At 46.6% G+C, this 25,436-nt stretch overlaps 1 protein-coding gene across 3 annotated transcripts in view; it reads left to right on the top strand.

Moving 5' to 3' along the window:
- Positions 1 to 25,436, top strand: part of IL15 (interleukin 15) — a 63,428-nt gene that overhangs the window by 3,763 nt on the left and 34,229 nt on the right. Inside the window, exon 1 of one of the 3 annotated variants that reach the window (XM_072788267.1) lies at positions 19,612 to 19,632. The exons of the other annotated variants lie outside the window; for them this stretch is intronic. The gene's annotated coding sequence lies outside the window, so the exon portion shown is untranslated. Of the gene's footprint in view, positions 1 to 19,611; positions 19,633 to 25,436 lie in introns of those variants that run through there. 3 annotated transcript variants of the gene reach the window in all.

Below are 25,436 nucleotides of genomic sequence, written 5' to 3'. Positions count from 1 at the left end.
TATTTATTTATTTATTTATTTATTTATTTATTTATTTATTTATTTTTAACTCTTTTTTTTTTTTTTTGTTATTTATGATAGTCACACAGAGAGAGAGTGAGAGAGGCAGAGACATAGGCAGAGGGAGAAGCAGGCTCCATGCACCGGGAGCCCGATATGGGATTCGATCCCGGGTCTCCAGGATCGCGCCCTGGGCCAAAGGCAGGTGCTAAACTGCTGCGCCACCCAGGGATCCCAACTCTTGCGTTTTATTGGGGGCTGAGGTGGAACCACGCTGAGTGCTTGCTGCCATCCTATTTGAATGGATTGAATAGAAACATCCCATAGGGCAGTTGAGAGAACATTCCAGCTAGTTTTAGCTAGTACTGCAATATATTCACCACTGGCTATTTAATGGTGAATTTTACTAATCGACTCTTGTGATTTATGTCTATTTATTATTTTGCTTTATCTTTTTTTTTTTTTTCAAGTTACCCAGTCCTGGAATCAGAAATAGGAAATAGAGGCGCTTTGGTCTCATTTCAATTCATCGATGCTATTATCCATACTCATTTTATTATCTGGAGACAGGGTATATGTATGCACACATTTTTCAGTGTTTTATCCCAGTGCGAGTCTAGGAGTGTTTTGCCAGTCATATACATATACATATACATATACATATACATATACATATACATATATATGTATATACATTGTACATATATACACACACATATGTACAATGTATATACATATATATACATATATACATGTACAATGTATATACACATTGTATGTACAATGTATATATGTACAAAATGTATATTTTGTATATAGACCATATAAAAATAGATTAAAAAGTCTGAGTGCCCATTAGCTGATCATGTTCTAACAGTACATGGTTGATTCTTCTCCTGATGCTAAGGTTTCTCCAAGTGCTAACAGACTACAGGAGGGATCAGGAGAGTGACAGGAAAATATTTTGTTAAATAAAGGAATTGAAACTGAAAATGATCCTACAAGGAGAAAATATGACGGTTGTAAGGTTGGTGAGGGAAGCTCTACTTATCACAGTGATACAGGAAAAACGCCCTGTGACACATTCAGTGGTCCCTTGCATCATTTCATTCTCACTGGGCATTTTGCACATACACCTTTTAATAGTTAAAAAAAAAAAATGGAATACCCCTTGTGCACTGTTAGCTCTGAGCTCTAAAATGTTCAATCATTCTTTAACTGAGTATTTCATAGTTAGGAGTTTTACAATACATTTTTCCCACTTCTGTGCTCTTCCTACTCTTCAGCAACAAAAAGTCTATAAATTTAAATGTATATTTCATATGTAGTATATTTATATTATTTTTAAAAATAATCTTGTTAAAATTACTCTTTGCTGTTTTAATATTATTTTTAAATTATTATTATTTTAAAGATTTTATTCATCTATTCATGAGAGAGAGAGAGAGAGAGAGAGAGAGAGAGGCAGAGACCCAGGCAGAGGGAGAAGCAGGCTCCCTGCAGGGAGCCGAACGTGGGACTCGATCCCGGGTCTCCAGGACCACGCCCTGGGCTGAAGGCGGCGCTAAACCGCTGAGCCACTCGGGCTGCCCAATATTATTATTTTAAGTATTAGTACACAGGTAATCAAAGCAATTCATTAGCTTTCGATGAGTAATTATGAGTCATAAAACTAAACCGTATTGGAAATGTGCATCGTGAATGTAGACATGAGTAGCATTAACATTGATGCCTTCCTGGAAGGTTTCTCTAGTATCAGTTTTCCACATTTGCCCCCTATTTGGCATCCTGGGGAGGCAGGGCACATGGTAAGATTCTGAATGGGAGAGGGATGCGCCTTTCTTTGGTAAAACGGAAGGAGGGTAATTATGAAAGGGGAAGTGGGAAAGGAGAACGTTCCAGAAAATGCTTGCTGTTGGCACATTTCAGGCGTATCCCTCATTAAATCAAGGGTCCCCGTGGACATAGTGCATCTGGAAATTGGTTCCTTTAGAACTCTCTACACCCCCTGGGGACCTTGGAGAGCTGTGGGCTCCCCGGGGTGGCCGTGGTCCACTTTGAGGGCCTCTGACCCCGCGCTGCCGGTCGCCCGGCCCTTGGGTGGCCGTAGTGTCAGAACCCAGAGCGTGTGTGAGGGAGGCTGGGGTGGGGGGCACTGGCCTCTGCGAAGCTTTTCCTCCAGCTTGGACAGGATGGTGTCCAGGTGGCCTCAGCCCGACGGCTCTCCAGACCCTGGACGCACCTGCCGGCCCTGGACGCATCTGCTGACCCTGGATGCACCTGCGGGCCCTGGATGCACCTGCTGGCCCTGGAGGCACCTGTGGGCCCTAGACATACCTGCTGACCCTGGATGCACCTGCTGGCCCTGGATGCACCTGCCAACTCTGGACGCACCTGCCGATGCTGGATGCACCTGCCAACTCTGGACGCCCCTGCCGACGCTGGATGCACCTGCTGACCCTGGATGCTCCTGCCGACTCTGGATGCACCTGCCGACCCTGGATGCTCCTGCCGGCCCTGGACGCACCTGCCGGCCCTGGACGCACCTGCTGACCCTAGATGCACCTGCGGGCCCTGGACGCAGCAGCAGGCCCTGGACGCACCTGCTGACCCTAGATGTACCTGCAGGCCCTGGACGCACCTGCCGGCCTGGACGCACCTGCTGCTCCCACACCCCCCTTGCCGTCCTTCCACCTGGCTGAAAGTGGCCATGCCCCAGCCCCCCCAGGGGGAATGGCGTTGTCCCCCTGCTGGGTGTATTGGGTGCTGTGAGGGCTTTTGTCTCTGTGAATGCACGCTGCGATGTGTGTCTCCATGGTCACACTTGGAAGGAACCCTTGACAGTGTGAGAGCGGCCGAAGGTAAGTCACATGGCTGGTCTGGGGGGCCTGCAGCGGGGACGCGGCCCGGACACTGCGCGGCTAGGCGGGGGGACACGGGGCAGGTGGAGACCTGATGGAGCGACTGCGGCGGGGATCGCGGTGGACACGGGCACTGGGGGGACTGGTCTGGGGGGATTCACTGGGGAAGGAGCCAGTGGGAGGGTAGGCAGCAGCCTGGCCCCGCCGCAGCTCGGGGTGCCCAGGATGCATCCCCGCGCCCGGTCGTCTGTCCCCAGTGCTCGCGTCCCTGCCATGGGCGTGTCGCCCTCTCTGTCCCGCACGCAGCAACAGCGAGCGGCTGCCTCTGGCTCTGCGTGGCCCCGGCCGCCCGCTTCCTCGGCCGCGCTCCGCAGGCAAGGCCTCCCAGTCAGTCGTGCCTTCCGCGTGCAGTCCCCTCCCGTGTCCCCAGCCAGGAAGCCGCAGGGCCAGACCCCGTGGTGGGGCTTGGGGTCCGCAGGGCCTGGATCCTTCAGTCCCCGTGGGCCTGCCCCCCCTGCACCCCTTTCGGCCTCACCCCTGAGCCCCAAACAGAGGGGTCGGGGGCTTGGTGCCTGGCCCTTCCCGGCTGGCAGGTGGCAGGTGGCAGGTGATGATGGCTCGCTGCCCCGGGGTCTCAGCCGCCTCGCGGGGCTAGGCCCTCTGGTGGGTCCGAGGGACCTGAGAGGTGAACCCAGTGGTGACGTCCCTGAGCCCCCACCCCTGCAACGGAGCCGGGCTTCGGGAGCAGGTGTCTGGGCTCCTGAGACTCCCGGCGCAGCACCCACACCCCGACAGCTTCCCAGCCCCTCCTTGCCCTGAGGCCCTTGGCTCTTGGCGTCGCCTACATGGCCACCAGCCAATCTCAGAGGCGTCCTCACCTTTCTGCTTGTCGCACCCACATCCTGGCCCACCACCAGGTGGCTGGCTGGGCCCAGGGCCTGCGGCACACCTGGCATCCCCCGGCCCCCAGCCCCTGGACCCCGGCCCCCAGCCCCCGGCCCCCTGCCCCCCCCCGCCCCAGCTGGCTGCAAAATCAAAGGCCCCTCCTTTGAGCCCGTAGTTCTTTTCCAGAAGAACGAGCTCTTGTCGGCAGCTGGGGTAGCCCTTCCTGCTGGGAGTTGGGTCCCTAGGGACCTTTTGGGTGTTTGCTTTTGTTTACCTGCTGGTGAGCTTTTCTTAGTAAAGTTTTCTTCAACAGCTTGAGGGCTTCCTAGGAAGCCTTCCATCAAGATTCCCTCCATTAGGGAAGGATGGGCCCATGGGACTCTCGGGACACCCCCGGCTTTACTTTGGATGCAAGTCAGAAAGTGCTGGTACAAGCCCTTACAGGTTTTCCAAGGGCTTTGGTCACGCTGACCCAGTTTATGAGGCACTACCTTCATCTCAGGTCTTTTTATTTTATTTTTTTAAAGATTTTATTCATTTATTCATGAGAGACGCAGAGAGAGAGGCAGAGACACAGGCAGAGGGAGAAGCAGGCCCCATGCAGGGACCCGAGGTGAGACTCGATCCCGGGACCCCAGGGTCACGGCCTCATCTGAGGTCTTAATGAGGCATCTTCCAGCCACGCACTTGATTTGATCTTTAACCCGAGAGCGCCTTGTGCTATTGGACCTTGAATTTGAACTTCGTCCTAAATGTTTGGCCGTCTGGAGAGGCAAGAGGGATGACAAGTCTTACTTTGCAGTCTGGCAAGTCCAGGGTTGAGGAATTTCCTGTAGACTCCACTTGGACATGTTGGTCCCTCTTTTCCCCGGGCAGTACCCAGGCAGCTCGATGGGACCCGCGCCGCACCGGGAAGCTGCTGGCCGGTCGGCAAGGCCCGAGGTGTGTGTTGTCTCCCCCAGGTTGCAGCAGGGTCGCCCCTGTCGGGGCGCAAGTCAGCTCAGAGTCGGTGCCTACCTGCTGGGCGACAGGCTCCGCCAGCCTGCGTGTGGGGACACCAGGACCATTTGTCCGGTTGACCAAGGACTGAGCCGGCCACGGACATGGGGCAGGCCTGTCGCCTGGGGTCCCTCACCCCGCCCCCCGGCGGGCCCTCCATGGGCACCCGCCAGGCTCGTTCATGCAGGGGGTGCTGGTGATGGCGACCGTCCCTGGACACCACAACCACATGCTGTGACCCCGTGAGAACACTGTCTCACCACTGCTCTGCCCAGAGCCTCCTGCGCCCCCTCATCTCCTTCTGTAAAAGCCGACTCCCATTACCACAGTCCGGGTGGCCCCGAGGGTGCTTCTGTCTCTCATCTTCCCTACGACTCTTCCTTCCCGCCCATCATGCACGCTGCTCTGCTCTGACCTCGGGGTCCTTGAACTTGCTGCCCCCCAGGCTGCTTGCAGGCACAGCCTGCTCCCCTGCCTCCTGGGCTTGGTTCGGAGCTCGCCCCGTTGCAGCGAGGTGGTCCCAACCCGCTCTCCTGCTGCGGCCCCCCACCAGCCCCGCGCTTGGACTCTCCTCCGCGCACCTGCGACCGACCATCCACCGCACTGGTGGTCTCTAGCACTGCATCCAGGACTCTTAGGGTCACATGTTGCCATTCATATTTTTATCAGCTTTTGGAAAGGTAACAGTTATGGACTGAATTCTGTGTCCCTCCCCACAACCCCCCCACCCCTGAGGCCCTCATGCAAGAGAGGCTTGCTTACGCTTCTAGAAACTTTCAAATGTGCAATACAGTCACCATGCTGTGCATTATGTTCCCGTGGCTGATTTATCTCATGACACTAAGTGTGTGCCATATGATTTCCTTTACCCCCTTCCCATTTCACCCACTCCCCATCTATTGGGGATGGCAACCGCCAATCTATTTCTGTATCTAAGTTTTTGTTCTTTTTTTTTTTTTTTCTTTAATACACCAGTCTTTGTAGAGTCATCTCCTCTTTGGAGCTCTCCGGGTGAAGCCCCGATTTCCCCTCCTCTGTAGCCCCTGGAAATACTGACTGCATTTCTCCTTTGTTCCGTCTCCTCCCAACGGATACCTCTCTAATAATATCCGGAGTATTCTATTATGTGGACTTGCGTTCGTATAGACCCTCCTCTTGAGCAAACGACGGAAGTGGTGCAAAGATGACAAGGGTTGTGATGATGGGGTTGGAGGGGCTGCAGTTCGGGGAACACGGCCTCCTTACATGCCCAGCACCTTGCCTGGCTCACGGTGTATCTTTCACGGTGTTATTTTTGTTGTCCATAATCTATCACATGTTGCTGAGGGGTCCAGTGATCTAAAGTTTTGAGAAAAGGAGCTTGACTAGGTTTGACTCGAAATAAATCACCGGCAATCATGTCACTGGTGGAAAACCGTTCCCGGCATGCCTTACTGTCAGGGTCAGGAAGGGAAATAGAATTTCCTGAGGATCTATTTTGGGCCAGGCTACTGATAGAATCTTTCCATTCATTTTTTAGAATGGTGCATATGAGCTTTTTAGATTAGCCTGAGCCTTTTATAGCAAAAAAAAAGAAAGGGAGTGCTGTTTCAGATTTTGTGCCAGTTTTTATGGAGGGGATAATTTTACGAATTACAAAGTAAATATTTCAATAAATGAAAGGAAATAGAACCAAGACACACCCTGGTTGCTAAATTTAAAATAGAAATCTTTTCATTTTTTAAAAATTTTTTCTTTTTTCATTTTCTGAATTCTGTTTGCCAAGTATTTTGAAGAAAGGACTTCAAAATACAAAAAAAGCTGAGAAAAATTTTGTGCAAAGAGTAATATTGTATTTTTATTTTTTTAAAAGATTTTTATTTATTTATTCATGAGACACACAGAGAGAGAGGCAGAGACATAGGCGGAGGGAGAAGCCGGCTCTCCCTGGAGGGAGCCCGATACCGGACCCGATCCCAGGACCACAGGGTCATGCCCTGGGCTGAAGGCAGGTGCTCAACCGCTGAGCCACCGAGGCGTCCCTTAAAATTTCTTTTTTTTTTAAAGTAGTATTGTTAATATTTAATTTATTTAGTGCTCCTTCTGCGAATCCAAGGAAACAAATGCATAGTCATACCAACTTTATTATGTCACGTTAAAATTTGCAGTAACCTCGCATGTCAGATTTTTAAGAATCTGTATTTTAGCTCTTTAGACTTCACCCCTGGGAAGCAAGATCCTCTTCTCATTGTTTTGAGAAGGACCTCTAAGACCTGAGACATGCGGTTTTTCCCACGGCTGATTTAGATGTGATGTCGAGGTCTCTCTCCTCTAAACCTTGACCTTTCTTAATTGGAGCCACATTACTCGGAGCCTCCGCGGTTTATAAAGTATTGGCTCCCGGCTGTGGTTTTCCATCAGGCAGGCGAGCCACAGGCCGGAAAGCTGCCTAGGAGCAGCGAGCATTATCGGGCACTTTCTCGGTTCACGGCCCTTGCCAAGCACTCTGAGGGGTAAAGGCTGACTCAGATGTGGTTCGTTCCTGCAGCTCTGATCCGCTGGAGCAATTCATCTTTGCACGGGAAGGGCTGGTCCTCCGTGTGCTCCCACCGAGCAGCTGCCCGACCTCGACGAGCCAGGCTCTGGGCGCTGGCTGAGCGGGGGGCCCACAGGCCTACCCTGGGGGGTGATCTACCCGCCGGCCTCCCCCACCCACTGCCTCCCCAGCTGGTCCGCGCTCTCGGTTTCCTATTGTCTCCTCCGGGGTGCTTTCCTAAACTCTCACGATTGGATTAGGTGTTCCCTATGGTTTTTGTTGTTGTTGTTGTTGTTGTTGTTGTTGTTTGTAATTTGAATTCAGTTAACTAGCATTGACTGTGTCACCAGTTTCGGATATAAAGTTCGGTGACTCATCAGTCGCATGCTCATCACATCACTTGCCCTCCGGTATCTCTGGTTCTGGACTCTACTGAGTAAATATTTTCAATAGTCAGTTAACATTTATTGTTGGCTCCAGGCCAAGCACTTTGGCCCGTGGAGCCCTGGTGAGCTCCTCGGCGTGCTTTTGTCACGACGTTTCAGGTGGTGCCGAAGCAACCAGGACCGTATGCCCGGGGCCCACGGCGAAGGCTCTCCAAAGACCGCGCGCTTCACCGGAACACTCAGAAGGGGCATGAAGACAGAGAGGGACGAGATGAAATCATCATTATTTATAAGTGAAAGCAATGAAAACGAACAACTAGGAAGACGAATCTGCAAGCTCAGCAAGGCTGTCCGACAGAGAAACAAAAATCCAGGAGCTTTTTTTTTAATACTAAATAAAACATTAGCTGACCCACCAGGAAAACCCAGGGCCCAGCCGCCCCCACCAGGGAGACGCGTATCAGGATCGAATGGGATTTCCCTGAGGACTGGAGGGATAGTCCAACATTAGACAAACCCACCAATTCCGCGTTCATGGGAGCGTGCAGGAACACTTGCTATGAGGCTTTGGGTAAGAGCTTCATAAGATCGAATGGGATCTTCCAGACGCAGCAATGAATGAATGAATGAATGATATCTGCTCAATAGTCTCTAGTAAACGCATTCTTCATAAAGAGCCTTAAAAAGCTTTTCCTTCAGTTTTGGGGGATGAGTATGTCCGTATCTGCGCAACTACTTGACAAAGTACTGAAAACGGAGGTAATAGCCGCTCATTTTTCCTGAGTGCTCCCTCTGTGCCAGGCAGCATTCGAGGTGCTTCCTAAGTTTTGCTTATTTAAAACACTAAACATAAAATTCTTTACTTATCTTTGCTTCCTGTGTCTCGTGCTTTCTCCAAAGATTACCTCAAATGGGCCATAAAGGGTGAACTTTCCTGACCTCTTCTATGCCTGTAAATGTATTGATTTTGCCTTCACGTGCACATAATTGTTCATCTAGGTATTTAATTCTAGGTACCAAGTTATTCTTCTTCAGCATCGTGGGGACTCTGGTCCATTATCTCGCATCTGTTGTTTCTTTCAAGAAGCATGATGTCACTCTGACCTTTGCTTTTTCACTCTGATGAATATGGTTGGTTTCTCTTTGGCTTGATTTTTTTTTAACATTCCAGTAGAGTTACCATAGTTTCAGGGGTACAACATAGTGATCCAGCACTTCTGTACACTACCCAGTGCTCGTCGTAAGTGTGCTCTTTCTCCCCTGGTCCTATTCCCCACCCCCACCCCCGCCTCTCCTCTGCTAACCCTCTGTTTGTTTTCTATACTTAAGAGTCTGCTTCTTTTGGTTTCTCTTTTTTTCTTTATTCATTTGTTTCTAAAAATTACACGCATGCGTGAAATCCTATGATACTTGTCTTTTACTGGCATATTTCACTTAGCATAAGACTCTCTAGAACCATGCATGTTGTTGTAAAAGGCAAGATTTCATTCATTTTTACAAGTGAGTAATATTCCATTATGTGTTTATGTATATATATTATGGGTATATATACATATATACTGTGTACATATGTATAATATAATATATACATATATGTATAATATAATATACATATTATATATAATGTATACATACATTATATACATGTATACTTTATATACATTATATACATATATAATATATACATATTATACGTGTATACAGTATGTATACACGTATATAATGTATGTATATATTATATATAATGTATATATGTTTATAATACATGTATATAAGTATATACATGTATATAAGTATATAATATGTATATATTATATATGTATATAATGTATATATGTATATTTATGTATATAATGTGTGTATACATATAATGTATATATGTATGTATAATATGTATATAAAATATATAGACCACATCTACTTTATCTGGTCACCTATCAGTGGACACGGGGTGCTTCCATAATTCAGCTATTGTAGATACTGCTGCAATAAACATGAGGGGTGCATCTATCTTTTCAAATTAGTGTTTTTGTATCCTTGGGGGTAAATGCTACGTCGTGGAATTACTGGATCATACAGTGACTCTAGTTTTAAGCTTTTGGAGAACCTCCATGGTCCTTTCCACAGGCACAGCACCAGCTTGCATTCCCACCAATGGTGCAGGAGGTCTCCTTTTTCTCCACGTCCTCGCCAACACATGCATGCGGTTTCTTGTGGTTTTAAATTTAGCCATGTGGACGGGGGTGAGGTGATACCTCGCTGTGATTTTTGATTTGCATTTCCCCGATGATCAGTGATGTTGAACATCTTTTCTTATGTCTGTTGGCCATTAGTGTGTCCTCTTTGGAGGGCCTGAAGCCTTTTGGATGCCGCTAACATATGCCTGGCGGTGAGTGGGATGTATTTGTAATGAATTTATTTATTTATTTATTTTTTGCTACTCTTATCTTTGTTTTGAGGGCTTCTGTATAGAATTTTGGAAAAACCTTGATTACTATCTTTTCATTTATTGTCTTACTTTTTTTTCAGACTGCAAGTAGACAGAGTTGAAATTACTACTTTCATCTTCCATCTACCTTTCATTCTTCCTTTATTTTCCCCGTCTAAGTGTTTGTTCCTAATACCTTGCAGGATACCGCCACTTTCTGGCAGTGCTCATTCTGACGTTCAGGATATCTACCTAAATCTTTACTTTTATCACTTGTGGGTTTTTTTTTATATTTATTATACCCAGTTATGTCTTCATATTTTCAAAATCCTTCTTCTGTTCTACTAAGTATTTGTTTACTTTTTTTAATTTTTGTTTTATCTGTTCCATTTGTCTTTTCCCACTTGGCCTACTTTTTTTCAGTTTTGACTTTATAGAGACCCCACTCTATACTCTTCCCTGTAGACTTCTTCTCTGTTAATGGAGGTCATCATTGACAGGTATTATCAGCCTCGAGACAAAACCCTTGACTGTAGCTTACGTCCTCAACTGCAGAGCCTCTTCTGGATTTGACGACTCTCTAACTCTCTACGATTCCAATACCTTGTTCTCCAAGGATTTTTCCCAGTCCCTTGTTCTAGGTACCTGTCTTTCTTGCAGCAGTGATTCGAAGAGTAATTACTTGGGTCGAGGGTATGCAGATGCAGCCAGATGATGCATCTGTAATGCAATACAGATGCAGCCAGAAAGTGCCAGTCGAGGTTAATACGTGCAGTAAAACAAGCATCTCCTAATCCTACCTTTGAAGGAAAATAGAGGAGAAAACAGGGTATAACTATAACTAGAACCTTCTTCCTCATCTCATCCTCTACTTCTGGCCCCTGACTGTTCAACTCTAGTCTTCCAAACCAAGATACAATTTCCTTCTCTCTCCCAACGGGTTTTTTATAGTTCGGGCATTAGCTCTGGAGCACGGATTGGCATTTGACAAACCTTTTTATTTCTCTGGAACCTACAGGGCAGATTTCCAAAGAAAAAGCTCGTTGTTCTTACAGGTTCTTCATTTAACTTGGAACCGTGTGGGATTAATTTTTCTCCTTTCTCCAAGTGAATCATCCAAGAAACAGTAGACATGTAGATATATGACAATATTTACCATTATTATCATCAAACCACATTGGACAGAGATCCCAAAGCAAGAGTGTGATGGCTTAGCCACAGGGGAAAGCAGATTGTGAAGCTTCTGGCTTCCTCCAAGGTAGAGAAGTTATCAGCTGGGCTGCAGTGGGTTAGGGTGACACAGAGTCGTTATGGGTGACATGTTGACTTTAGTGGTTCTGACCCAAAAAGTCGCTATTTGGAAATACGGAGAGTGAAGACCATTGCATTATTGCAGCCGTTTGCTGGCGGTGCTAGTGTTGGTGTAGGATGGTTGGAGCGGAGATGTGAAATTAAAACCATTCAAGTTCCACTAATACTGCCATTTCATTGACCTGTTTTGAAACTGAAACTAATAGGGAGAGGCAGCCCAGTGCCTGGCGCGCGCCGTGCGCTCCCTGTTAGCTGAATGAGCTACTAGTGGAGGCTTAAACCGGGAACCCAAGGCGACACACGGTGAACCCCAGCGTTACCTCTGGGTGTAAAACCGGACAATACATTTAGTTTCTCTGGACTTCATTTATTTCTGGGAAACTAAGACGGTTAGAGCAGAGGAATTCCCTCAGGTGTCAAATCGGATGGTCCTGATGATTAATATAACATGGCTGAGGTTGATGCTGATAAGCTACCTGTGACCTTAATAGATGTACTTAGATGCTGGGAAGGACTTTGGACGCTGTCTACTCTGGTTTCTTTATTTTAAAGATAAAGAAAGAGGTTAAGAGACACGATGTACCTTGCTAAGGTCCCATCGCTGTCTAAAGACGGCACCAGGAGCTGCACCTGGTTCTCTGGGCTTTGAGGCCATTCTGTGGTTTTGGTAGGATTAAGGAGGCTCCAGAGTTCCTCAAGGAGCCTTTCATCTCAGTGTTGCGTAAACTGTAGTTTTGGAAATTGTGACTTTTTGTGAAGATGGTAGCCTGCAGGGTGTCCTGGAAAAGAAAAGATTGTGAACGTCCTTGCTATGGTTTACGCAACAGGTGCAGAGATGCCTTGTGTGTCTATAGAAGTGGATGTCTGTGGGCCGAGCTCATGGTAGTGGCACAGTTAATGGTAGTTGCCTAGAGGGCTATGGCCTGTAGCCAAAGGGAGATTATTTTCTATCCCAGATGATATATTCTACAAGCCTTCTCACGGCACCTGGGCGGCTTAGCGGTGGAGCACCTGCCTTCGGCCCAGGGTATGACCCCAGGGTCCCGGGATCAAGTCCCGCGTAGGGCTCCCCGCATGGAGCCTGCTTCTCCCTCTGCCTGGGTCTCTGCCTCTCCCTCTGTGTCTCTCAGGAATAAATAGATAAAATCTTTAAAAAAATGTATTTTAAAAAAGAGTTTTCAGTTTCATTTGCTCCCGTTCCATGTTTGTCAAACCTTCTATTAATTTGGTCATTTGAGTTAGTAGGACATTCTCTGTTATGTAGGGACGGCCCTGGTACAGAAAGACGGCCACCCATCGTAAGCCCCTTGGAGGGGGGAAAACCTTCAAAAGAAATGTGACGTTTTCGACTAGAAAAAAGCAGCCACTTGGGGTGTTCTGTACAAATGCACCCAACGGGAAGGGGCTGGATTTTCGGCGCTGCCACGAACGTGCAATCACACAGAAGGGACGGGGCGCCCTGAGTGTCTGATGAGGTCTCTGTGACCCAACTTCTCTTTGCACAAAAGCTGAGGAGTGTGGAAGGGTTGATCAAAAGTAGAGAGAAATGAAAAAGCAAAGGTCAGAAAGAAAGAAGGGGTGGCAAGGCCTCCCTGCCGGCGTGTTGGCTCCACGGCTTCCTAGTGGGGTGGGTGCTGGGGAAGGGCGGCCACAGCCCGGCGACTCGGCGGGGACAGGGCACCCAGGCCCACGTGGCCGACGGGCACGCGCGTGGAATGTCAAGGAGCCACCCCGCCTTCCGGGGGCTGCTGCTGCTTGTCCTTGACTTCATGACAAGGTATTCGTGGGCGTTGAGGTAACCTCACCTCCCTGGTCTGGAAGGGATTGGTGGCGAGTGCCTGCCGGGCCCCACTGTGTCCCCCGCTGTCGCTCCTCCTGGCAGGTGGCCCTCGGCGGCCGCAAGAGGCACGGTGGCGGGCTGTCCCCCAGCCTGTGGCAGGTGGCCGTGGGTCACCGGCCACGGGGGGGCTGCTTCTCCCTCTGCCTGGGTCTCTGCCTCTCTCTCTGTGTCTCATGAATAAATAAATAAAATCTTTAAGGAAAAAAAAGTCTTTCCTGAAGACGAAAGCACTGTAAACTGGTACTTTAAGATTTTATTTATTTATTTGAAACGGAGAGAGCGAGCAAGAGAGAGCAGGAGCCCAGGGAGAGGCAGACGGAGAGGGAGCCAGTGTGATGTTCCAGCTCCAGGGAGGCGGCCGGGCCCCGAGTGGTGCTGTGGGCCTGTGCTGGGGAGACACCCCCCCTGGAGCTGCCCTCGGAGGACCAGGTGCCCCCGCTTTCCCGGCTCCTTCCTGGGAATGTCAAGATCCCTGCTGTTCAGAGCAAGTCGCGGGGTTACTTGGTGACCCGACTCCTTTCTCTGATGTGCAGAGGCCCAGCTGGAAGCCCTTGGGACTGCCCCACTTTCTTTGTTTCTAATTCTAGTTAAATATGCACTGATTGAGCTCCACGGTCCAAGGTGTGTCTTCCCGAACATGTATGTGGCCCCCCGGGGGCAGCGACAGGCCAGGTCAGCCCTCACCGTCGGGAATCCCGCTGGGCGGCCACGGAGGAGGGACGGCGGGGCCCGTTTCTAGGAGGATGTCACTGAACCTCGGGCAGACTCTTGGGGCACAAGGGCACAAGAGCTGAGTTAGAGTCTCTTTTGTGTTTTAAATCTCTTGGTTCCCTCTTCCTAGATATTCCCTGGGGAAGCCGCCTGAACTCTCCCCAGCTGGGAAACCTTGGTCCAAGGCGTTGCCAATAGGTCAAGGATGAGACAAGGATCAGGAGTCCCAGCAGCCTCGCACCGTGCTTCTAGGTGCTCTTTTCCATCCTCGCTTTTGAAGCTCCGGGGTCAACAGGTGAAGCATAAAAAGCCGTAGTGGCTTCTCAGGGGTGTCCCCAGATGGGTCCATCCTGTGCCTTCTCGCATCTTGGCTAAATTCATTCTCATCTCCTGTCAGAATTCCTGGCTTGTCCTGGCTGTCAAGGAAGCTTATTTCCTGACCAGGAACAGAAAAGAGTCTAAGGATGGGCCTCTCGTAGGTGTGCCTGGAACACTCGATGGAGCCGCGTGGAGAGGATGGGAAAATATTTCAGAAAAAAAATCTCAAAGCAGTGAGGAGATGCTGAAGGAGACAGACCAGTGTAGTGGGAGTAAAACCAGGGTGAGGGGTTGGCTGGTACATGAACAGGACGCCCGGGTCGAGATGAAAAAGAAAAAAATACCCCCCCAAAACATGCTTACATTGATGGCTGTGTCCAAGAACAACTTTTATATTGAATGTTCTTCTCAAAAACTTTAATCTTTTCCTTCGACACAAAGTTTAACAAGAATTCTTTGTTATTTTTGCATATGAACAATGGATCAGGTGAGAGAGTGTTGAAAAGGGGGATTTGCAGGGGAATAAGGTAGGGAGGGGGTGGCGGTGACTGGGTGACGGGCACTTGACGGGATGAGCACTGGGTGTTATTCTATATGTTGGCAGATTGAACACCAATAAAAAATAAATTTACAGAAAAAAAAAAAGGTAGAGAAGATAGTGTTAGACGGTGGGAGAAAATGATGGCGATAGGAATTTGCCTGAAATAGACCCAAAACAAATCCATCTCTTCTGACCAGTCGTGGACTCTCCTTCCTCCATAACGGATGGTGTCGAAGTTGTGTTTCTGGCGACTCTTACATGTTCCTGGAGCCGCCCCCCTCGTAATCCTTTTGCAGTGATTCATGCTGCGCAGCATCAGATCCTATAGCACGCTGGTTACTCCCGACGATTTGACTGTGGGGTCCGTCCAAAGCCCTGTCTCCCCTTCATCTGTTCCTCAGGTTCACGTTAGAGCCGTGGGACCAGGAGGGGAAGGGGGTGCCGTTCGAGTTTCCGTGGCCGCCAGCCTCCTTCTGGTTTTCACTTGATGGAACTTGGGACTGAGGGGGAACGTAGGGCAAAGGGGCCGGATGTCTTCGGATTTGAGATCATTCTCTGTTGGTCGTTGCTTCTCTTTCTGGCCAATAGTAGCTCATCACTGATGATGCCCCCCGCCCCCGTGTGGGCGCGTTCCAAAGCGGGGCATTTCTGTGGGACGCGTGTGAGTTCTTCCCCCGTACGGTGGTCCCTCCGTTGACCCTCCGTGTGCCTGGGCCTAACCCCCCCACCCCCTCCGCCCCCTCTGCGGGTGGGATGGCCCACCAGGCCCCACTATCAGAGTCCCCTTGCAAAGAGGCCAGCTTTGATCCATAGCCTTGCTGAACCCAACACCGCAAATAGCATCTGATGCTTTTCTCCATTATCTTTTTCCCCCTTTGGTCGGCTGGGCTTAGCAGCAAAGCAGCAGTCCCTTGAGCTGATAGGATGTCTACTCGGGAGACGAGATGCCAGCCTCCTCTCATGACAAAATAGCCTCCCTGGGCTCCTGGAGGCCGAGAAGTCCAAGGTCGGGGGGCAGCTGTTTGCTTCCCCCGTGTGAATTCCTCTTGGCGTGCAAACGGCTGCCCTCTTGCTGTGTCCTGAAATGCTGGAGAGAGAGGGGACAGTAAGGTCTCCGGTGTCTCTTCTTATAGGGACCCTAATCCAGTCCTGGAGCCCCCACCCTTATGACCTCATTCAACCCTAATCACATCTCCAAAGCCTCATCTCCAGACGCCATCGCAGTGGGGTTAGGGCTTCAACAGAAGAATTTGGGGGGAAGCAGCTCAGTCTGTAGCGCAGCCTCTTTTACGTATTGTCCTGTAGCATTTTGCCTCATGCTCCTGGCTGCTGTCTCTAGCCAGTGCCTTTCTCTTCCTTCCTGGTATTTTTGTCTTCTGTATATGGACTTAGGGGGGTTCTTGGGGTGACGTTGGTGGTTTGGAGGAAGTAGAAGTCATAAGGGCTTGTCTGCCTCTGAGTTGGCTCTGGAGCGGGATCGGGACTTAGCTATGAGTCTCTCTCTAGAATATGGGGCGGCTTAACGCTCCTTTATCCCCAACATTGCGTTCTGTTCACCAATTCCAGGGCAACAGTAAAGCCACGTTCAAAATCCTCTTAAAATATCATGCATTCCTCATCCACCTTCTTGGATGCTGAGCCTCTGCAAGCGGCGTGCACTTTGCTAGAGGAACACTACTCCTCAGAGGTGACCTTCTCACCCAAGTCTTCCCTGATCCCTCATCCTCTTCCTGTCTTGAGAATTAATTGCCTCACACTGTGTTTTAACACGAGCCTTTCTTTATTTTTCTCTTCAAACACTGAGAGCATCAGTTAGTTGTTTGAGGTTTCCCTTCACCGGTTGGCAAGTTCCTTAAGGATCAAAACCAGTTATGAAGTCCTTATACATGATAGGTTTTGAATAAATATTTTAGATCATTCAGGAAGATTCCAGAGTGTGGGCATAGATATCGAATGGCTATGCTTTTTTGGGTTTAGAATTATATGAAACTTCTATTAAATCGGTAAGAGTCAGAAATAAGATCATATAGATAATTGTGTTATTGACCTAAATATCCTGTGGATCCTGGGCCATACTGAATTTTGGTTTAGATGTTTCTTATTTTATAAAATAGGAATTATACTGTTTAACTTTTAGAAATGGCATAAGTACGACTACCTTTTTTAAAAATAGGAAATAAAAATAGGAAATATCCTCCTTCAGGGTTTTGTAATGGTGTAGTCGTTTGGCACATTCGAACCCCTTCAAAATCACATATGCCTTGGGAATATGATGTTTGTAATGTTGTGTTTTGCTACTGAGCATCTGACTGGACACTTTGCGACTCCACTGTTAGAATAGATGTATTTGTGACCTTTTTTCAGCATCTTCCGTGAAGCTGGTCAGTAACTTCGTATCAAGTCTACAAATACCTTTGACATCACATTTGCTCTGTGCTATTTTCGGGGAAATGAAAGACATTCCACTAGAGAACTGCATGAAATGTTATAGCTTCTTTTAGACGATGTGTGATCGTTTGTCTTCCAAAATGAAGTAGCCATAGTCAACACGGATGGGAGTTAAATTATGGGGGAGTCTGAAGATCTTAGGAAAGATTAATCCAAAAAAATTCCCATGGACTTCTGAAGCTTTCTCCAGATGAGTCGCCCTGTCTTCCAGGTGTGATCAGGTGTGGAGATAATCATAAATGCAAAGAAAGGAGCATTATTCAGTACATAATTTTGGATCTGTTAATCCCTACCTGTGACTCCCATAGGATGCATTCCTGTATATCGCCACCTGGCTCTTTAAAGCAATATGCCATCAGGTGCTATGCTGCTACTGTCGCAGGAAGCAAAGACGACAATGGCAGCATGTAGGCGGTTGTAGAAGTAAGTTTTCGAGAATCCTATCATATAGTAAAAGACTCTCTTATGTAATAGTGTCATTAGTGATACGGAAGATGTGGGAAACCAGTTAGCGTGTTTTATATATAAAACACACCCTTGGAATTTTATTTTATTTTATTTTATTTTATTATTTTATTTTATTTATATTTTATTATTTTATTTATATTTATATTATATTTTATTATTTTATTTTATTTATTTTATTTACTTTATTTTATTATTTTATTTATAATTTATTTTATTATTTTATTTTATTATTTTATTTATATTTTATTTTATTATTTTATTTTATTTTATTTTTATTTTATTTTATTTTATTTTATTTTATTTTATTTTATTTTATTTTATTTTATTTTATTAAGATTTTATTTATTTATTCATGAGAGACACAGGAGAGGCAGAGGGAAGAGAAGCAGGCTCCATGCATGGAGCCCGATGTGGGACTTGACCCCAGGAATCCGGGATCAGGCGCTGAGCCAAAGGCAGATGCTCAACCGCTAAGCCACCCAGGTGTCCCACCCTCGGAATTTTAAACGCGAATATCTTGGTTATAAAAGACGATGCTGTTTGTCATAAAATGTTTAAGGCATTTTCTAAGGACAGACAACACCTCACATAACAGAGGAAGGCAGATTTTTTTTTTCTGAAAAGAGCCAGATACTAAATATCTTAGCCCTTATGAGCCAAATCATCTATCGAGACTATTGCCTTTACTCCTGCCAGAGACGTGGATGGGCGCGACTCTCTCCCAATAAAACTTTATTTACAAAACAGGTGGTGGGTGAGGTTTGGCCTGTGAGTCATAGTTTGCGCATGTTTGTCCATATAAGATGAAGAAATTCTGTGTCTTACTTTTTTCTATATCATTAGGTTAATTTTAGAGGAACTGAGATGCTTAAAACCAAACAGTCTATATAATCCAACCATCCACTTTCTGAATAGTCTCACCAATGTAAGGAAATCAGAGAATGATGTAGATCGGTGTTTTTGGGTGACTCATCGAAACTTTTCAAAAATACTGAGACTAAGGTGCAATCAAGCTCAGTCTCAAAATGAAACAAAGCCACAGAAATCCAAGGAACGGACTTCTTTTTCATAAAGTGGAAACGCTTTTTATTTTTACTTTCAGTTGTAATTTACATGTATTCCTTGAGGAAAAAAACATTCTGTAGCGTGTGTATGTAGATCAGGATAGACAAAGGAGCAACTCAAGGTGTTTGTGAAAATTGAAACTATAAAAAGTCCATGGAGGAAAACAGTAATTCCTCTCCTGTGCAGTCATCTCTGGCATCAGAAAACACCAAAGGAAATATAAATTGAAAGGAAAAGTATGACGAGCGTGCTTCATATGCTTCCTTGAAACTGCTCGGTTTCCTAGAATTTTTATTGAGAATTCCCCAAACTCAAGAAACAACTTCCCGACATCCTAGGATAGACACACGTTAGGGGTTGCTGCGGCCGAGAGCTCAGAGAAGCAGCAGGAGGACGTCTCGGATGCTGAGGGGTACAACTTGTGACCTTTTTACAATAGCAGTGTAGCTCTGTAAATGCTATGGTCGCTGCGAGAAATTTATGAAAATTAGTAAACGTTATTATTATTATTATTATTTTTTAGAAAATCCATTATGATCAACTCTGGGGCAAGAAATTGGGCAATTTTCTTTAAATGAAATCGTCCTTGCAACATGCAAGAAATCAAACAGGAACCTCCCCTCAGTTGTTTTGAGGTCATTAGCGCAGTGTCATGTGCCTTCTGTTTTTCTAATTCTCTTTGAGTCCTAGATTTTTAGTTATAGTTCCTTTGGGTCACTTCAAAACGGAGGTTTTTCGGTGTGGTTATTTCGTGCGGGGCCTGCGATAGTTGTTCTTGGCCAATGCGAGGGAGGGTTGAGAAGAATACGCGCCAGGTGGAATTGAAGATGTATCTCCTACAACCGGCATAGTCAAGGTTGTAAGATGCTTCCTTTTTTTTTTTTTCTTAAGATTTTATTTATTTATTCATGAGACATACAGAGAGAGGCAGAGACACAGGCAGAGGGAGAAGCAGGCTCCGTGTGGGGAGCCCGACTCGATCTCAGGACCCCGGGGTCACGACCTGAGCCGGAGGCAGACGCTCACCCTCCGAGCCCTCCAGGGGGACCCAGTAAGTTGCCCCTTAAGGAGCACTGGGGTTGCTTGTGGCTGGGATCCAGGAAGGTGCTGTTTCTACAGGATGGCCCTTGGAAGGCAGCGTTTATTTTGAGTAATAGGTTGGGAAGCAGAGTCGACTCTGTGCGCAGGAGCTTTGGGCCGCACTAGCGTCGTGCTAGCTGGATCTCTCTTCTAGTATTTACCATCATCTTTGTTTTCTTTTTTAGATTCTGAGAATAAATGCGTTTAGAAAGCTGAATTTGCATACAGACTAGGTTACATTGGATCTCATTTGTGCGTGCTTTCTCTCAAAACCTTCTTCTCTTTTATTTTGGCCAGAACTGCAGCCTACAGGTTGTGGGTGGCCTCCAGTCACTGTCTTTTAACTCCATTAAAGTCAAGTTTTTAGTTTTTTTCTTAGATTTTTTTTTTCTGATTGTCAGAGTAATATGTGCTCGTTAATAGTGAGAGTGCGAGTACAGGAAACGGTAAAGTGGGGAAAATATCAGATCCAGCAATGCAATTAGTGAGTAATTAGTAAGTAAGCAACGAAACAACTCGTTGCACCGTTATTTTTTCTACATAGTTGACAGAAAAGTGTTTGAACATTTGCCTCCTAGTTTTGTTTTCTTAACAGCAGATGGTGACGTTTCCCCATGACATTATATAAGTAAAGCAAATATTATTTTTAATGTAAATATAGTACTCTGATTGAAAATGTGTCACAATGCATTAGGATTTGACTAGTTTGTGGTTATTAAAAATAATACTTACGTGTATATATTTTCGAATGAATCTCCATCCAGGTTTCTGACAATTTTGTTAAGGAAAATTTCCTAGGAGCAGAATTAAGACGTCTGACATTTAAAATATTTTAACAGTGCTCAACACATGTTCCAGAAAATATGCACAAATTTATACCTTTGTCAGCATTTTGTGAGTCTTGTGTCACTACATCCTCACTGGTGCTGACAGTTAAGAGTTTTTTTTTTTTTTTTTTTAAAGATTTTACTTATTTATTCATGAGAGACCCAGAGAGAGGCCAAGACCCAGGCAGAGGGAGAAGCAGGCTCCCTGAGGTGGAGGGGGCCGCCGTGGGACTCGAACCCAGGGCCCCGGGGTCACGGGCTGAGCCTGAGGCCGCTGCCCAAGCCCTGACCCCCGGTGCCCCTAAGAGCCTTAAGCCACCCTGAGACCCCAGAGGACGGGGCGGTACAGGGCCCATTGGTGCGTGTCCAGGAGCCCCAGGGCGGTGACAAGGGCAGTGGCGGGGCAGCGGCACTCACACAGATGTGGACACAGTGTGCCCCAGGGTTGCAGGCCCAGCCCTGGTCCAAGGGGGCGCTGGCCGGGCAGGGAGGGCTGCGGGGACCCTCAGGCGGCTGCTATCCAGCCCCCGCCCCGTGAGCCCGCCGCCAGCTCCCACCAGCAGGCCCCGGGGAGGAGAGGGGCCGCGGCCTTGTGTCCGCAGGTGCACGCACCCCTGCGCCTGGGGAGCCCCCCCCACTTGTCCACCTGCACGCACACCTGCACCCCCCCAGGGACTGAGGCATCATGTCCGCAGGTGCACGCACCCCTGCGCCCCGCCCACATGTCCACCTGCACCCCCCCCCCCAGGGACTGGGGCCTTGTGTCTGCAGGTGCACGCACCTCTGCGCCTGGGGAGCCCCCTCCATGTGTCCACCTGCACCCCCCCCAGGGACTGGGACCTCGTGTCCGCAGGTGCACGCACCCCTGCGCCCGGGGAGACCCCCCATGTGTCCACCTGCACATTCAGCTGCACCGCCCCAGGGACCGGGGCCTTGTGTCCGCAGATGCACGCACCCCTGTGCCCCACCCACGTGTCCACCTGCACATTCAGCTGCACCGCCCCAGGGACCGGGGCCTTGTGTCCGCAGATGCACGCACCCCTGCGCCCCACCCACGTGTACACCTGCACGCCCACCTGCCCCCCCCCCAGGGAATGGGGCCTCGTGTCCACAGGTGCACACACCCCTGTGCCCCACCTGCCCGCCCACCTGCACACCCACCTGCAGTATTATTCTGTCCCTCTTCTTAGGACTTTATTATTTAAAAAAAAAAAAGCATTTAAGGAATTATGTCCACTTCTTGTAGTTCTCTTGCCATGGGTGATACTGGGAGAGGTGTGTATTTTGTCTTGGTATTGGTTTCCCAAAACACTTTGAGGGTTAGCCATGCACATGGATCTACCAAGGGCTAGTCATACCTGTACGTAGGCGTGAACCTCACTTTCATCATGTACTTGAGTAAGCTTATTTCTCTATCGAAATTCTAATTTTCTTTTTTTTAAAGATTTTTATTTATTTATTCATGAGAAACACAGAGAGAGAGAGAGAGAGAGAGAGAGAGGCAGAGACACAGGCAGAGGGAGAAGCAGGCCCCACGCAGGGAGCCCGACGCGGGACTCGATCCCCTGGGCCGAAGGCGGCGCTAAACCGCTGAGCCACCCGGGCTGCCCTCGATATTCTAATTTTCTGATCCAATAGGTCATTTAAATAGCTAACCTGACGCTAACTTTTCTTTTACGGGACATTAGGCTTTGTCTACCATCACTGCTAATAGTAAAGCTCACTTTACAGAGATGGAATTTGTGCATCAGAAAAGCGTACGTGATGTATGATTATGATCATCTTTTCTGAACATGTACTTTGTAATTGTGGTTAAACCACTTTGTAATTTTAGTAGAATTTGGTAGATGGTTGATTTTGTGATAGAGATAATACTTCTTGCCGCATATGCTGGAAGGTACACGCATATCCTATCTGATAGAGATTTTCTTTAAAATGAAAGACCTTCGGAAAGATAGATGCTGCAGACCCTCTGAGCCTCAGTCTACCTTACTGGACCGTGCTTTTAAGCCATCTCTGTCTTACTGGGACCAGCTTCCTTTATGCCATCTCCCTGCTGCCTCTCCCGTGCACACTGCTGGCTCTTTCTCACCCATCTGCTGTGTTCTCTTGTGGGTTTAGGCAGAAACTTCTGAATTCCTTCCAGAGTGGAGGCTTGGTTGTCTTAACTCGGTCCTTTCCCCTGCACAGCCAATCCTCACCTCTGTTTCCCTGACCCGTTTCACTGCCTCTTGGATGGGGCCACCCTACACGCTGGTAAATTCCATTAGGAATTTCAAAGCAGAGAGGCAGGACAAAGCCTTCCCCTAAGTGTACTTTCCGCTCACTGTCCCCAAAATATCAACCCCTGGGGGGAGAACTCATTGCACCCATGTCTTCTTCTGCCTCTGTTTCTCTTAGTCCTCCTACTCTCCTGGCTGGAACATCTACTTCCATCACATCTTTCTGATCCCGAGGGTCACCTGTTGTCTAGTGTTTACGCATAGATGGTGTTTTCGCTCTCTACTGTGGGAGAAACTCTCTCTAGATCAAGTTTCATTTTCAAGGTAGGAGCCCCAGGGAAGCTAGGTGGTAGGGGACCTTCTACACGGGAGTAAACATTGGCTAAACTAAGAGTGTGGGAAAGTGGTAAAAACACGGACGCAGCCCAGGCTGCCTGGTTTCTTGCTGTGGTGCTGCCACTTACCAGCTGTGTAACTTTGGGCAAATTATGTAATTTCTGTGTTCCTCAGATTTCTCATCTTTGCAATGATGATAGTAGCATTACCTTCCTTATAAAGTTGCCATAAGAAAAAATTAGTTAAAAATATACACATCGCTCAGAATTGTGGTTGATAGGTAGTACTTGATTATTTGTTAGCAATGATTCTTTTAATATTTTCAATCGTAGTAAAAAAAAAATCCTTCTTTTCTATATTTAAAGGCGTGGAACCTAAAGAATGTGGTAAAGTGATCGACCTTACTGGAGGTAACTTGCTATTGGCAACTAAATGCAAAATCTGGAAATTCAGGTGCCTGAAGGTGTTGTCTAGGGAGAATTTTTTTGCGGGAGGCCAGGGCATGTTGGGAAGTATTCCTTTCTCTGCTCTAGTGTGTAAGAGTTTTTGTAGGCCTGAGCAGAAGATTTTTGATTTTAGGTTAAGTTTGAGATAGGGATGGACCATTCATGTAGAAATACACATTGGTCAGGAGCTGACAAATGTTCTGTGTTAGGGGCCAGATGGGAAATATTTTAGTCTTTGTGCGCCAGCTGTGGAATCCGCTGCGGGATCTTCTTTTTAAATGTTTTAAACTCTTGTTTTAATTTTTTTTTTAAAGGGTAAAAATGTAGAACAAAAGCAAGCTGCAACCTGATTTGCCCCATAAAGGCATGGCTTGCCAACCCCTGCTATAATTTATTGCAAAAGAACAGAACTTTGGCAGATTTGTTGCAATTAAGAGATTTAGATTTCTTCATCTTCGGTATCTATATAATTTGAGAAATCATTAGTGAGCATGGATCCATGTATATATAGTATTCCTTTTTTTTTCAATGATTTTATTTATTTGAGAGAGAGAGAAGAGAGCACAAGCAGCGGGGAGGGGTAGAGGGAGATGGAGAATGGCTTGAGCCACCCAGACATCCCTATGTACAATATTCTAACTAAAATTGAATATTGTAGTGAAAATAAAATTATGTAAATATTTAAGGTAAAAGAATTTTTCCCTAGAAATAAATTTTATAAAATTATGTTTTACTTCTTGTGTGTACTATAAAGTTACTTTGTAAGAACTTCTATCTATTAATATAGATATGTTTTTAAAATACTGACGAGACCTTAACATAACCATTTCAGAGGATTTGTGATTCCATACGTTCATGGAAATTAATGCAAAATAATGTTTGACTTACTAGGTGTCACAGAGATGAACAGTGATACTTTTGGCCTATGATGCTCTCATCGTGATTAATTGGTGGAATGAAACGGGGCGTAATAATCGTAGCCGGCTGAACTTGGCTTTAAGACTTTGAGATTATTTATGTTTTAATGGTGGGATTGGAGGGGAGTGTATTCTTTTTAAAACTGACCAAAGTAAATGCATAATAGAAAGAATTTAATAAAGCAATTTGAGTTCTTAATTCTATCCAAATTAACCAAAATCAATAGTACAATTTTGAGAGGCCTCTAAGCTAGCCCAAACTAATGAGTCCATTTATTCCTTCAATTCAAGTAGATTACGATGGAGTAAGTACATTTTCTAACTGAATTTTATGGATTGTGAGTTTAGCCAAGGCATTTTGCATTTCACAACAGATTCCTAGAGGGATTCCGTTTTTTCGTGTTAAAGCCTAGAAATTATTTTGTTTTGGTTAAGGTGAAACTTTATTTCAGATAAACTTTTGAAGTCCACAAAGAACATCACTTTCCTATAGAGGCAGAGTTCAGATTACAGAGTGTAGTTTTAGATAAGCTCAGTATTATGTTCAGTTTCTTTCAACTTCTCAGTTTTAAGGGAAACATTGAGAAATAGAATTTGACAATAGAATCTTGTCAACCAAGAATATAAAATATCTTGATACTAATACAAGTGAAAAATAACCAAAAAAAAAAAAATCCCCAAAACAAAAACAAAAACAAAAAAACAAAAAGCAAACAAAAAAATGAGCCTGGTAAAGAAAGACCTTGGAGGGGCTGGGCTTGGGGATGGGCTGCATGTATATCTTTTTTCTTAAATATTTAAAATAGCAGATGAAGCACCCGTTGATTCATTC

Source organism: Canis lupus, chromosome 20 (genome assembly GCF_048164855.1).
Source record: "Canis lupus baileyi chromosome 20, mCanLup2.hap1, whole genome shotgun sequence".
In the NCBI taxonomy this organism is placed as follows: Eukaryota; Metazoa; Chordata; class Mammalia; order Carnivora; family Canidae; genus Canis; species Canis lupus.
Note: the sequence above shows the minus strand (reverse complement) of the source record. Positions and strands in the feature narration are given on the sequence as shown.